Source organism: Triturus cristatus, chromosome 9 (genome assembly GCF_964204655.1).
Source record: "Triturus cristatus chromosome 9, aTriCri1.1, whole genome shotgun sequence".
Lineage (NCBI taxonomy): Eukaryota > Metazoa > Chordata > Amphibia > Caudata > Salamandridae > Triturus > Triturus cristatus.
Window position 1 is genome coordinate 1,108,931,447 of NC_140592.1, and position 15,487 is coordinate 1,108,946,933.

General features: G+C 46.0%; 1 long non-coding RNA gene across 3 annotated transcripts in view; it reads left to right on the forward strand.

The window, feature by feature from the left end:
• LOC146799462 (uncharacterized) overlaps positions 1-12,575 on the forward strand; it is a 96,003-nt gene extending 83,428 nt beyond the window's left edge. For all 3 annotated transcript variants that reach the window (XR_014968918.1, XR_014968919.1, XR_014968917.1), the window contains one exon: positions 11,546-12,575. This is a non-coding gene — a long non-coding RNA (uncharacterized LOC146799462). The remainder of the gene's footprint in view (positions 1-11,545) is intronic.
• Positions 12,576-15,487: the final 2,912 nt, after the last annotated feature.

Sequence of the window (15,487 nt, forward strand, 5' to 3'; positions counted from 1 at the left end):
TCTCTAACGTGGGCGGAAAATATTTCCGACATGCGTTAGTAATTGGCCTTGTTAAACTGAAGTTTATTCCTTCAAGCAAGCAGAAAGGATTTCCGACACACGTCAGTTAACTCCCTTTTAATTGGTGCCCGTTCTTTGTAATGGTCTACTTCGGAAATCAACTTGTAAACACAAGCTGACTAAAGAGTTATTTTTAGCTCGTCTGCTGTTCAGAAGTTTAATCGTGAGCGGAGAGATTTCCCAACTCGCTTACTGTCAAGCACTTTTGAAAGAAGTATTTTCTAATTACTGAATTCAGCTCCGACTCGCGAACTGTTAAGAAATAACGCTTCTCATTATCACTTGAAAGGTTTATCCAGAGAGGCTAATTACTCAAACTAAATACTCTAAAAACTCAAATTTATTTGATATAAATTACCCAAACGTGACAAAGCTAAAAACGTCGAGATTACAGACTCCTGCTCGCCACTTTTGCTGCATGTCCTGCATGGGTTACTGCAGATTGGTGCCTACCTGACTGGGGAAACGAAGAAGGACACTGTCTAGGTGTCAACTACCATTTGCCTCTGACAGCCAAGCTAAGACAAAAGCAAATGATCCCCTAGGCGAAAAGTTGTACTGCCACTTGAATTCACACTATTACAACTCACTGCATAATATGTTTACACAGAAATCATAAGAACACAGCGAAACAACCAAATGAATATCAAATAATGTATTATTATTATAAAAACCCTCTACAACATAAAGAACATATGTCACAGTAACAAGGAAGAATTTAGAAATCAGGCCAAGATCATTAGCCATTAAATAAATATATATCCACCTTTGCCGTCACTATGCAATCATGAGATTTATTTTTCACATAAAATCATTCAGTGCTTGCGGATCATGTAAATTACTCCTCGTCTATGCGTTTGGAGAGGAACATTTTCTTCAGGACTTTCATAAATATTTATATGTATATTATAGAATATTTGAATCATATAATATAAAATATGACTAAAAACATGGAAAAACAAACAAAAAAGAAAACATCAGCACATAGTACAATCCCTTAAATATTATTAAAAATGGTAATACCAGAAACAAACATAGAAAAACAACATTACAACCCCTAACATGTCATGTAATGTCACATTATCTATATTGTTCTTCCATAGTGTTCCAAAATGTATGCACTATAATTCACCCCATGAATATCAAGAAAACCACATCTCTCACGTTGCATTCATACCATGAATGTAATTCTCAAAGGCATCGCTAGTTTTATACTTAACACTTACTTAGTATATTTCTTCACAGCTGGATCCTGAGGGGGATCAGGTAATAAGGAATCACTCAGTCTTGTGATCTAAAACTTCTGAAACAGACAAACATTTACTTTAAAAAAAGACTATTTGATTAATGTTATTAATGCCAACAAATGTTTTTTCCGAACAGTATACATTTGAAGTACATGCAATATCCATCAAATATACATAATTTGTTCAACTATACGATCCTTGACATGTATCTATATAGGTATGGTAGTTGGAGTAGTTTTGTCTGATACCAAGATAGCGCCCATGTTTTTAGGTTAGGAAGTCTATCTTGAAGTTCTGAACAGTTGTTTATACAAAATTTATTGGGTGACCCATGATTAGACTGAAGTTTAGGGCCTTGGTTCATAAACCCTGTCCTCTTGGTTAGAGGGGTAGCTCTCAATCATTAGTCAAATGTTAGGTCTTATAATGCCTACATAGGGGTAACTGACTTGGTAAAATGTTTTATTTTGACAAGTCGAATTGCAGGTTATTAATTGTCATAGCCAGGCTACAATGGTCGGTCTTCAGGGTTGTACAATGTTACAACGCAGGCCTTTACCACACATGTCTTTGCCACACATTTTTTTACAACACATGCATTTACCATGCATCTGCCTTTACCATGCATACCTTTACCATGCAGGTAAGTATAAATAAGGTCAGTGATCTATATATATATATATATATATATATATATATATATGTGTGTATGTATATATGTGCAGGGACGTTATAGTTAGGCTCAGATTTCACACGCACAAAACCATTGCGCCGAGACTATTTAAATTTCACAGTTGGTGTTCTAGTGGTGGGTTGCTGATGGAGTGATTCCATCGTGGGGCATCGTAAACATTGGACTATTCCTGTGGCTGAAGGATGGATGTTAGCCTCACACACCTGCTGTGTTTTGCCTAATTGTTTGCACCTGCATACCCCACTAAAAAGTGTCTTTGGTGCCAAAGGCATACCAAAGGCAAGCCGGTCTGCTCCTGTCCGTGCCTGAATCGCGAACAGCAGCAGGAACCCTGACCATCCACTCTCCCACAGACCTTCCTGCCCTGGATGCAACAACAACTGCAGCCTCGCATCGCCTTGCTCCACAGCAGGCGCCTTCACCTTTTTCTGCTGCCGGTTCACCTCCACCACGGCAGCTATGACTATCACACCAACTAGCACCACACCAGCCCTGGATCAATGCCAGATCGCTTTGCAAACAAGCCCCTGAAGTCTGGGACACCATCTCCGCCTTCACTCCCAACGTGACTTTCATTAAAGAGACCTGGCTCCCCCATGCATCATCCCTGAAGATTGCCACCACATCAGGGGCACCCTCGTGTACCGACTGCCAGGACCACAAACCAGTCTCATCGACGCCATCACTGAATTCATCACCCCATTCGCCATCGAATTCATACACTACATCTTCCTGGGCGACCTCAACTTCTACCTGGATGACTCCACCGACACCAACTCCACCGACCTCCTCGAAAGAATGGACAACATCGGCCTCAAGCAGCTGGTCACTGACCCCACGTACAAAGCAGAACACATGCTAGACCCCATCTTCACATCCAGCAACAGAATCAGATACAGCCACACCTCGTAACTCACCTGGTCAGACCACTCCATCATACAGCGCCCTGTAAAGTATGATGACCCAATGAGAAGGTAGGATAAACAAATTTATTAGAGATTGCATTGGAAAGAGGCACAGCATGACCAAATGCAACGAAGTCCAAGCATAACTGTCAACCCTGGAACATGGAACATCAAACGTACAACGCAGGTACAGTGTTCCATGCTCCATGCAGGGGAAAAAAGAGTAGGGGAGAATGTAACATGCCCCCTTCCACAGCTGGGCCTAGGTCACTCAGCAGCAATGGACCCACACCCTCAGCACCACACAGCCCAAAGACACCAGCAACTTGGACCAGGCTATACAGAACTTCAACGACTGGATCACCAATACTGCCATCCACGTCACTCCTACCAAACCAGGTAAAATGCACAGATCCTCCAAACAAGCCAGCCGATACACCCTGGAACTCAGAATATCTAAACGCAGGTGAAAACAACTGGAATTAAGATGGCGCACACCAACTGAGCCAATTTTAAAGCATGCCTTAAAGACTACCACCGACAGATTAAAGCCACAAAAAAGGAGGCCCTGACCCACCAGATTGAGACCAGCGCTAACCTAGCCAAGAATCTCTTCACCATTGTCAAAGAGTTCACCTGCCCACCAACCACTGAAAACTCTATCCTCTCCTCACTGGAACTCTGCGACACCCTCACCGACCACTTCCACAATAAGAAAGCAACTATCTATAAAAACATCAACATCCAACCCTCCACTTCCTCAGCTCCCAATCGACCACCACCACCAACTACCCGCTCACCACATGGGAACAACTCAGTACACCAAACCCAACCACTCTTATGAACAGCATCTACTCGGGAACACCCACCGACCCCTGCTCTCATAACTTTTCAACATTTGAAGCGATGAGATTAGCCCCCGACTCACCACAATCCTCAATGCCTCAATAATCACAGCCACCTTTCCTAAAGCCTGGAAACACGCTGAGGTCAGACTCTCCTCAAGACCCCCAGCAGACCCCAGCGAGCTCCAGAACTGCCATCTCATCTCACTGCTCCTGTTCTCTGCCAAAGTCCTGGAAAAGGCCATCAACCTCAAACTCACCAAACACCTGGAGAGAAACCACCTACTAAACCCTTCCCAATCAGGCTTCAGAGCCAACCACAGCACCAAAACTGCACTGATCACGGCAAAAGACAACATCTGCACCCTACTCGACAGAAGAGAATCAGCCGCCCTGATACTGCTGAACCTCTCCACAACCTTCAACACTGTCTCCCACCACACTCTCATCGACTGCCTTCACCAAATTGGTATCAAAGATGATGTATTCAGATGGATGGCATGCTTTTTCATGGGACACACCCAGAGATTCCGCCTTCCTCCCTTCACATCCCAAGCCAAGCACACCATCCCAAGGCTCATCCCTCAGCCCAAACCTCTTCAACGTCTACATGACACAACTCGCGGACAGCATCAGATCGCACAACATCACATCATCACCTATGCCGAGGACACCCAGCTCATGCTCTTGCTCGCAGTCGACCCCACCTCAATGAAGACTAACTTCCACACCTGCATGAAGAACGTCTCATCCTGGATAAAGGATGACTGCCTGAAGCTCAACAGGACAAGACCAAAGTCCTGATCTTTGGCAAACACACCGCCCTCTGGAACGACTCCTGGTGGCCTTCGGAACTTGGACCCATGCCAAAAGACGATGCCTGAAACCTCAGCATCATCCTCAACAGCGAACTCTCCATGAATTGTCAGCTCAAAGCCGTCTCCTCATCCTGCTTCCACAAGCTCCCGAAGCTCTGTAAAATCTTCAGGTTTTTCCCCATCAGCACGAGGAAGATGGTAACTCAGGCCCTGATCACCAACCGCCTGGACTAAAGCAACGCACTGTATGCAGGCACCATCACCAAACTCATGCAAAGACTCCAGATGATCCAGAATGTAGTGGCCAGACTGATCCTCAACCTGCCCAAAGGAACCCACATCACCCAGCACCTGAAAGACCTCCACTGGCTCCCGGCCCAGAAGAGATGCCATTTCAAGATCCTGACACATGCCTACAAAGCCCTCCATGAACAAGGACCGACCTACACGAATCACCACCTGCACTTCCACCAACCCCCGAGGAACCTCTGCTCTGCACACCTCTCTCTCAAACAGATTCCCTGCATACGCTGATGCCACAGCGGAGGACACTCCTTCTCCTATATCACCACCAAAGCCTGGAACACCCTTCACCTCCCTAGCTAACCGACTTCAGGAAGGGGCTCAAGACCTGGCTCGTCAATTGAGACTTGCAATAAGCACCTGGATACCCTGTCGGGTGACAAGCCGCATTCAACAAATGCAATTTATTTGATTGATTAATAAAACACACTATGTTTCAGACCTTGATCCTTTGCCATTCCAGGACAGCACAACATTCTCCTGGAGAAGTTTTGTCAGAGTATTCAGGGTTTTTTTTTTTTTTTTGCTCCCTCTGTTTCTTGTGCATTTCACAATTTAAATTTTCTTATACTTATCGGTTCACAAATTCATTTAATTTAATTACATTAAAATGGTAGGGACGAATAATCCCCGTTTTACAGAGGGAGAGTAGGCAGTAATGGTGGATGAAATGATTAGAGTAGAGACGCAATTGTTTGAAGTACAAGTACAAAATTCAACGAAGGCAAATTTAGGCCACAATAGTTGACAGTGAATGCTGTAGCAAACAACCTGCACACACAGGAGGACATTAGGAAGAGGTGGAACGACATGAGGGGAGAGTGTGTTCCCTGTCCTCCAAGCATTACCTGGAGGCCCAGAGAACTGGTGGTGGTTCTCCCAGCCCGCCCTACAACCTTTTCCGTGGGAGGAGAAGGTCTTGCAAATACTACACCCTGAAGGCTTGACAGGAAATCCCTGGTGGAGTGGAGACAGTAACTAGTTGGCAGAGGTAGGTACCTTTGACCAAATGGGGACCCTTGCGTCTAGTCAGGGTAAGGGGGTACACTCCTAAAATAACCCCTGTCAACCCCCTTGGTAGCTTGGCACAAGCAGGCAAGCTTATCTCAGAGGCAGTGTGTAAAGCATTTGTGAACACATACAGTAACCCAGTGACAACACTACAGATGGACACCACACAAGATGTAGTATAAAAATAAGTATTTTTATATAGATTTAACACAAGACCACAAACGACAAAAATCCACAATACTTTACAAAATGGTAGAAATAGCTCAGTTCTCTGAAGATATAAAAATGCGACACTTTGAGTTCAATGTACCTTAGGTTGCGTAACGCTATACAACGAAAGTGTTGCAGGGAAGGTGATGCGTCGGTTCCTTACACACAAGAACGGTGATGCGTTGGGTCCCTACTGATGCATAGGGGATGCGTCGGTTCTTCTCTGCGAAGGGAGGTAATGCGTCGGTTTCTTACTGCGCTTCTGTGGCGATGCGACGAAGATCTGGTACAATGATACAAAGATGGTGTCTTCTTCTTGATGCAACATGATGCGTGCTCTCCCGACGGCCGTGCAGGGACTCAATGATTCTTCTGAGCCGCGACAGGCCCTGCGACACGCTTCCCGGTGATGCGACGGCGTCTGATGCAAAGTCGATTCTCTTCTCTGGCGATGCGCTGCGACACGCTTTCCCAGCAATGTGACGACAGCGGCTGCGGCAGCGACATGCTTCCCCGATGATGCAGCGGCATCTGGTGCGACATCGATCCTCTTCTCCGGTGATGCGAGGTGCTTTCGTGTTGTGAAGCGACAGCGGCAGTTCGGCGACACGCTTCTTCTTCGTGAGTCACGCTTTCAGCTCCTTGTGACACTCAGTCCCTCAGAAAGCCCAACACAACTTCAGGCACTTCCAAATAACTCTCGGGGAGCTGGTTGGTGAAGTCTGTTGTCCCTGAGACTTCAGCAGGAGGCAAGCTCTATCTCAAGCCCTTGGAGATACTTCACAAGTTGAATGAAAGTAGCACAAAAGTCCTTTCTCCTCTCTTTGGCAGTCAGGCAACCACTGCAGGCCAGTCCCTCACGCTTAGGGATAGTCTCTCCTCAGTTTCTCTGGTTCCTCTCCTCAGCAAAGGTTTCTTCTTGTTTCCCAAAAGCGATCTAAAGTTCTGGGGTCTGGGTCCCCCTTTATATACACAGTTTCTCTTTGTTCTCTGAAGGCAGAGAGACCTTTGCCCAAACCAGTTCTGGTCAGTCCTGGAGCACTTTGTGGACAAGACTCCTTCTTTCCTTTCACAGTGTAGGCCAAGAACATCAGACGCACCAGAAGAGGGCGAGACAGCATTGTGGAGGGACGGCACAGCCCTATTCAGGTCCCAGGTGCAACTCCTCCCACCCATCTACATTCAGATCTCTCTATTCAGCCCTGTGCTGACTCACCCTGTCTCCTGGAATCCCCCAGCCCCTGTCACTCAAACTCCAGACAAGGAATACACAACCTAGCAGAGGCAGGCTTGGATGGTTAGACAAGAAAATACCTACTTTCTAAAAGTGGTATTTTCAAACAGAGAATGTTAACCAACTTCACTAAAATATTTATTTTATCATTTTGAGTTCAGGCATACTAAACTCGAATTTCTACCTAGTTCCCTGTGTCAGTTAGGATTATAAGATGTAATAATCAAACTGCCCATTCTGGCCTATGGGGAACAGGTAGCCTTGAAATAGTGAAAAACAAAAATGGCTGTAATTCACTGTTAGGACATGCCACACACACCAGGGCATGACCTACCTTATACTTACAATTCACCCTGCCCTTGGGACTACCATAGGGGTGTCTGATATGAAGGGAAGGTTTAGGGACCAGCAAGTGGGTGCACTTGCCCAGTCAGCATGGCAGTACCAGACTGCACACAGGCTCTACAATGGCAGACGTGAGATACACTTTTACAGGCTGCTTCTGTGGGTGGCACAACCAGTGCTGCAAGCCCACCAGCAGCATTTGGTTTACAAGCCCTGGGCACACTCAGTGCACTGTACTAGGGTCTGACAAGTAAACCAAACCAGCCAATCATGGAGTCACTAATCCATACATCAATTTACCATAGGGAGCACTTGCACTGTGGCACTGGACAGCAGTGGCACAGTACCCAAAGCATCTAACACCAGCAAAAACACATGAGGCAACAGCAAATAATGAAAGGGAGACCCACGCCAAGGTGCCAGGTCTAACAGTCACTAAAGCTAAATGTTCTGTTTGCTTTGCAGTTAGCTGTTGCTAATGTGTTCTGCACACTTCTTTTAACATAGAAACCTAAATATATCAGTTAAATTTTGTTTGACTTCTTTGTTTGATTGTATTGTGTTGTATACAAGATTACAGCTTTCAATCTCCATTACATTTCACATGATGTTATGGTGTTTGTTAGACTTGGGGGTCTCTAGTTGGCACAGGTATGCACTTGTGACAAATAGGGACCCTCTCCTCTAGTCAGGGTAAGGGGGTTCACTCCTAAAATAACCCCTGCTCACCCCCTTGGTAGCTTGGCACGAGCAGACAGGCTTATCTCAGAGGCAGTGTGTAAAGCACTTGTGTACACATACAGTAACCAAGTGACAACACTACAAATGGACACCACACAGGTTTTATATTAAAAATAGATATTCTTTATATAGATTTACCACAAGACCATTAAACGACAAAAACACACAATACTGTTACTTTAGATGGTAGAATTTTGCTTAGTTCTCTTAAGTTCTTAAATGCGGCACTTTAAGTCAATGTACCTTTTAGATGCGACACGCAGGGCAACGAAAGTGTTGCAACGATGTTGATGCGATGAAGTTTTTGGTGCAAAGAAATAAAGATGTGAAGATCTTCCAGATGCGGTACGCTTCTCCGATGTTGCAAGAAGATTCGACTCGATGCTTCAGCTGCAGCGGCGACACCCTTTACGTGATGCGACGACAGCGGCCTTGGCAGCGACACTCTTCTCCGACGTTTGTGAGACGCTTCCGCTCGATGCGATGTTGCAGCGGAGACACCCCTTTACGCAATGCGACGACAGCAACTCCGACGGTGGCCCGCTTCTCCGTGGATGCGAGGCGCTTTTCTTGATGTGGTGCGATGCGACAACTACGATGGCTGCGATGGCGACATACTTCTACCTCGATGCAAGACTCTTCTCTTGATGCGGTGCAATGCGTCCGCTACGATGGCTGCGATGGCGACACGCTTCTTCGGCATTGCGAGACACTTCATGGATGATGCGAGACGCTTCCGCTCGATGCGAGGCTGCAGCGGCGACACACTTTACGAGATGCAACGACAACAGCTCCGACGGCGGCACGCTTCTCCTTCTTGAGTCGCGCTTCCAGCTCCTTGCGACACGCAGTCCCTCAGAAGGCCCAACAACAGCAGCAGGCACTTCCAAAGAACTCTGGGGAGCTGTGGGGTGAAGTCTGTTGTTCCTGAGACTTCAGCAGGAGGCAAGCTCTTTTCCAAGCCCTTGGAGATCCTTCACAAGTTGAGCAAAAGTACACACAAAGTTCCTTTCTCCTCTCTTTGGCAGTAAGGCAACCACTGCAGGCCAATCCCCCAGGTTCAGGGATAGTTTCCTCCTCAGCTTCTTCTGGTTCCTCCCTCAGCAGAGGTTCTTCTTGTTTTCCCAAAGTGATCTAATTTCCCAGGATCAGGGTCCCAATATTTATACCCCAAAATCCTTTGTCCTCTGAGGGCAGAGGGGCCTTTGCTCAGTCCAAACCAGTTCTGGAGCACTCTGTTTACATGACTCCTTCTTTCCTTTCACAGTACAGGGCAGAAACATCAGACGCCCCAAAGGAGGTGGAGCCAGCATTGTGGAGGGAAAGCACAGCCCTGGATCACTTTGTTGACATGATTCCTTCTCTCTTTTCACAGTGCAGGACAGAGACATCAGACGCACCACAGGGGGTGGAGCCAGCACTGTGGGAGAGCAGGCACTGTCCTATTCAGGTCCCAGGTGCAACTCCTCCCTCCCATCTAGATGCAGATCTCTCTATTCACCACTGGGCGGACTCACCCTGTCTCCTGGAATCCCCCAGCCCTGTCACTCAAACTCCAGACAAGGAAAACACAACCTAGCAGAGGCAGGTTTGAATGGTTAGACAAGAAAATACCTACTTTCTAAAAGTGGTATTTTCAAACACAGAATGTTAAAACCAACTTCACTAAAAGATGTATTTTATCATTCTGAGTTCAGGCATACTAAATTCGAATTTCTACCGTGTTCCCTGAGACAGTTAGGATTATAAGATGTAATAACCAAACTGCCCATTCTGGCCTATGGAGAACAGGTAGCCTTGCAATAGTGAAAAACTGCTTTAATTCACTATTAGAACATGCCACACACACCAGGGCATGTCCTACCTTATCCTTACAATGCACCCTGCCCTTGGGCCTACCATAGGGGTGTCTGATATGAAGAAAAGGGAAGGTTTTGGGACTGGCAAGTGGGTGCACTTGCCCAGTCAGCATGACAGTACCAGACTGCACGTAGGCTCTGCAATGGCAGACCTTAGGCACACTTTTAGAGGCTGCTTCTGTGGGTGGCACAACCAGTGCTGCAAGCCCACCAGCAGCATTTGGATTACAAGCCCTGGGCACTCCTGGTGCACTGTACTAGGGTCTGACAGGTAAACCAAACCAACCAATCGTGAAATCACAAATCATACAATAATTTACAATAGGGAGAGCATATGCACTTTAGCACTGATCAACAGTGGTAAAGTGCCCAGAGTCATAAAACAGCCAACAACAGGTCAGAAAAAATATAGGAGGAAGGCAAAAAGTTCAGGGATGACCCTACAAAAAGGGCCAAGTCCAACAGTGTTTGTAAGTGTTTATACACTAAATAACAAATTACATATATGTGTTTCATATAGTATCGGTCTGTCCTATGTTTACTGCAGATTTTCTCTAGGTATGTTTTTTTTCAAGTTACAATTTTGCAAGTGTTTTATTGAAATAACTACAACTACCATGATGCCTTGTTTCTGTTGTGTGAAAATAATATTGCAATGTAAATTTGCTCATTCTCTCTTTTCCATCATATTTTCACAAATGGTGAAGTGTCATTTAATGATCAATCTATATTTAATGCGATCTTTTGAAAATTGATTGTGTTGAATTTTGTATGTTTTCCTTTTCTTGTCATGTCATTGAATTGATGTAATTAGTTTCTCAAATCAAAGTGTGTTGACCAAAAAATGTTAAGATATGTAACTTTGTATGTTGAATTTAAGTGGTATATGTGAACAATTTACTCAGGACTGTTTATATGATGACTAATGCCAAACATCCTTCTAAGTTGTGTAAATGTCTGTTATGTAGCCTGCTAGGCCTTGGAATGGTTATTTTCACATTTCTTCTCTTTACTGTGTTCTGTTGAATGGTTGCTAGATTTCTTGTATAGTTACTAATTTTATTTTTTCATATCAGGACATCTTACCTGTGTAGTTGAAGAAGTTTTGTCTGAAATTTAAACTCTATGTGTAATTAATTACAATACCACTGAAAGGTATAATCATGATATTCAATTGCTTTTCCTTTTAAGGTTGTTACATTTGTTGCTTAAAACCCATTAGACGTGTAATCCACACTTTTACAAACTATTTAATTTATGTCATTAATAACAGGTCCAACAGCCAGAGCACATGGCCAAACATCTGCCAATGAGGATACCTCCACTCCAGAACAGGATCAAGGCTCCATGGAGTAATCCACTGCTGAAATGTTAGATGAAGATGAGCAGCCTGGTCCATCTGGTCTGCCTGGGTAGACTGCTCCAGGGAGTCTCACTCTGCCCACACCTACACCACCCACCCCAGCTGTTACAACACTTCAGCTTATGGATGCCTCCACTTCCTGTGTTCAAATCAACATCAGACTGATCTTGTGCCCCCCAGTCCTGCCTGCTATTGAGACAACAGCACCACCACCGTCAGATTAGCCAGGAGCCAGTGGGATGGGACACACTGGGTCAAGGGCACAGGGTAGTGGGGGTAGGGGTCGTGGGAGGAATTCTGAGAGCAGGATAGTTAGGCCACTGGGTTCACTGTCACCCAGGACATCATCGACCAAGTCTTGGGATCCATCCATCTGTCCTAAGACATGATGGGCCAGGTACTTACAGCGCTCCAGGGCATGAAGCAGTTGCAGAGGGAGTACAACATACAGATGGAGTAACTGAGCTCCAATTTGGTATCCCTGACTAGGATGCTACATGACATTTACACACATGTGCAGGGCTTTTCCAGCACCTCCCATTTCTGTACTCCAACAACTTCTGGGCCAAGTACATCTGCCACAGTCACAGAAAGGGAGGCCCTGCCACAAGAGGAAACAGTTGCACCCTTCCCAGTCCATACAACTGTGGATCTACTCCCCCCGCCTCAGGAGGGGACGAACTACCAGGAGAGGATAGAAAGACCAGCAAGAGACCGATAACCTAATTTCTCCAGTGTGTGTCTACCATGCAATCTGTGGACTATTTTCGAGACGCATTGACCTTTCTAATGCCAGTTGTATTTTGGACACTGGACTTCAAACTATTTTGGCTCTTCAGTAATGGTTTCTTTCACTATGGTTGACCTTTTCTTTTTTAGTTTGCTTTTTGGTTTCCATCCTGTTTTAGTTTATTTGGTTTTGTTTAAGAAAAGCAAAACTAACAAAGTCAAACACTGGTGTAGTTATTTCCTGTATGAATTCACTGTAGGGAGTCGTTTCCACAATTTTCCAAAATGTTAACAGTATCATTCACATACAAGGAAAATAATGTGGGTTCAAGAACACATCCCTGATGCACTCTACGTTTAATTGCGATGCGTTCAGGCCCCAACAAACCTGTGCAAAGTTGTTCTCATGCAATTTACTTAAGAGCTGAACAAGATTGCCTGAAAATCCCAGATTTACTAGAACATGCCATAATTTTGGGCACGGAATAAGATCGAAAGCTGCTCTTAGGGCCAGATGTACGAACAATGTGATTTGCGACTCGCAATTTGCGAGTCGCAAATCACAATGTACAACAGTATCCCAGACACTGTTTGTGATTCCCAATAGGGTCGCAAATTGCATAAAGAACAATTGATGGACAGAATGCAGAGCAATGTCATACATTCACCCCAGTACAGAGATCTGGGCCTAAAACCATTGTTTTTGGGGTGGTGTGGTGAGCAAAAGAAGGATTGATTTAACCCAGATCCTTGTGACTGGGGGTGAATGTTTGCATTGTCCAGCATTCCGTCCATCAATTGTTTCTTTTGCATATGTCGCCCTAAGTGGGAAGTGTATGCCCAGACGTGGGTCCCGTGCTCACTACACCACTGGGTTCAAACTAGCCTGCCTGATGAAGGGTGATGCCCTAAAACCGGTCCCAGGATGCTTGTTTCCGGTCCAGGGAGGACCTGGCTTGACAGTTCGGGCTGGACTGTTCCCACAAGGAATAGGATCAAGGCTGATTTGCATATGGCTGGGTCCAAACTGGGGTGGTGTGGTGAGCAAAATAATGATGGATTTAACCCAGATCTTGCTATAACCCTAAGATTGACTGGGTACTTCATACTACATGTGTCCTTTGACACAGTGGATCGTCCCAGATTATGGGCACTCATGTCAAATATGGGGATCGAAGAAGCCATTATTACACTTCTCACTATGCTCCACGACCAGACATCAGTAAGAGTCCGTTATAATAGGAATGGTGACCTAACAGAGGAATTTCCCTCTACTGTTGGGGTTAGACAGGGGGGCGTGCTGGCACCATTTGTCTAACTACTTTATATTCATGGGTTGGGCGAGCATCTGTGTAAGAAGGTTGTTAGAAATGGGGGTCTAGTTGGCAATGGTTTGCACCTTTTTCCAAGTAGGGATCCTTCTTCCTAGTCAGGGTAAGGGAGTTACACTCCTAAAATAACCCCTGCTCTCCTCCTTGGTAGCGAGGCAGTGTGTAAAGCATTTGCACATAACCAACAGTAATACAGTGAAAACACTACAAAAGGACACCACACCAGTTTAGAAAAATATATAATATTTTCATATATCCTAAACAAGACCAAAAATCCAATATACAGTACTTTAAAAGTATGCACTTTGCAAGAATATTTTCAAAAACACAGTTCATTGAAGTCGGTAGCTCCATCCAGTGCTACCGCGGTGCTGTACACAACAGAATCCAACAGTTCCATCTGACCGCATCAGTCAAAGGAGTCAACAGACTCGTGAACAGTACCTTTTGTGTTGTGGCCGACATGTTGGTGCGGCCCGGTCGTGGCAATAATTGCGGTGTGAAGCGGAGAGGAGCAGCATGCGGTGCCCTCAAGTTGCAGTGCAGGCAGCAGCTCAGTGACGGTCGTCTGGGGGCATTGGTGACATCAGGGCTGCAATGCAGAGTGAAGGCGGTGCTTGTTGCGGTGCTGACAGACCACGATGCAGGTGACAGAGCTGGTTGCGGGAAGCTGGCGTTTGTCGGTCTGGACTGCGGTGTGAGACAGGGCTGTGCGTCATGTGACTCATGAGCGGTGCCCCCAAGCCAGGATGTGGTCACAGAAGTATCGGTCAGCGAGCCACGGCGACGTCGGTGAGACCAGGGCAGCGAAGTGAAGCGAGGCAGTGCGGAGTGGGGTGCCCACAGGTCACCATGCAAGCAGCGGCTCGGCGGCGGCAGTCGTCGTCATTGGTGAGACCAGGGTTGCAGTGCCCTCTACGGTGCCTTCAGGACACAGAGCCAGTGACGGAGTCAGTTGCTTTTCACTTCTCTGTGGCAACTGAAACAGCCTTTCCAGAAGCGGTACCCAGAGGTTGGTGAAGTATTTGCAGTCCCTCAGACTTCAGAACAGGAGGCAAGCTCTTCTTCAAGCCCTTGGAGATACTTAGCACACGTAAAGAAAGTTCAGTCCATTCCTTTCACTGCCCAAGGCAGAAGCATGCAGGCCAACTCAACAAAGCAACAACACAGCAAAGCGGCAGTACTCCTCCTGGCAGCTCTTCCAGCTCTTCTACTTGGCAGGTTCCTTGATTCCAGTGAGTTCTCTGAAGTCTTTGATCTCCCTGAATCTTCAAACAGGAGGCAAGCTCTACTTCAATCCCTTGGAGAAAACTCTAACAGCAAGATGATGAAAGTACAATCCAGTCCTTTCCCTGTCCAAGACAGAAGCAGCAAGCGGCAGGCCAACACAGCAGAGGATGCAGCAAAGTGGCAATTCCTCCTGACAGCTTTTCCAGCTCTTTTTCCTGGCAGGTTCCTTAGCTCAGCAGTAATCTATAATACTGGGGTCTGGTCCCCAATATTTATACAGCAAATTCCTTTGTTCTCTTGGTGCAGAGAGGCTCTGTTCTCAACCAAAACCAGTTCTGTCCTCTCTGGTGCAGCTGCCTAGCAGGAGGTGGAGACAGCATTGTGTAAGGCAGACAGGGCCCATTCATGTACAGGGGAAATCTCCTCCCACCACTCTCAGATTGGGCCTATTCAGGTGCTAGTGAGAACTCCTCCCCCTAATATGAATGCAGCCCAGGTCTATTCAGCCAAGCCCTGACTCATTCAGGAAAGGCAAGACACACATCAATCCCCCCTCTGGCTG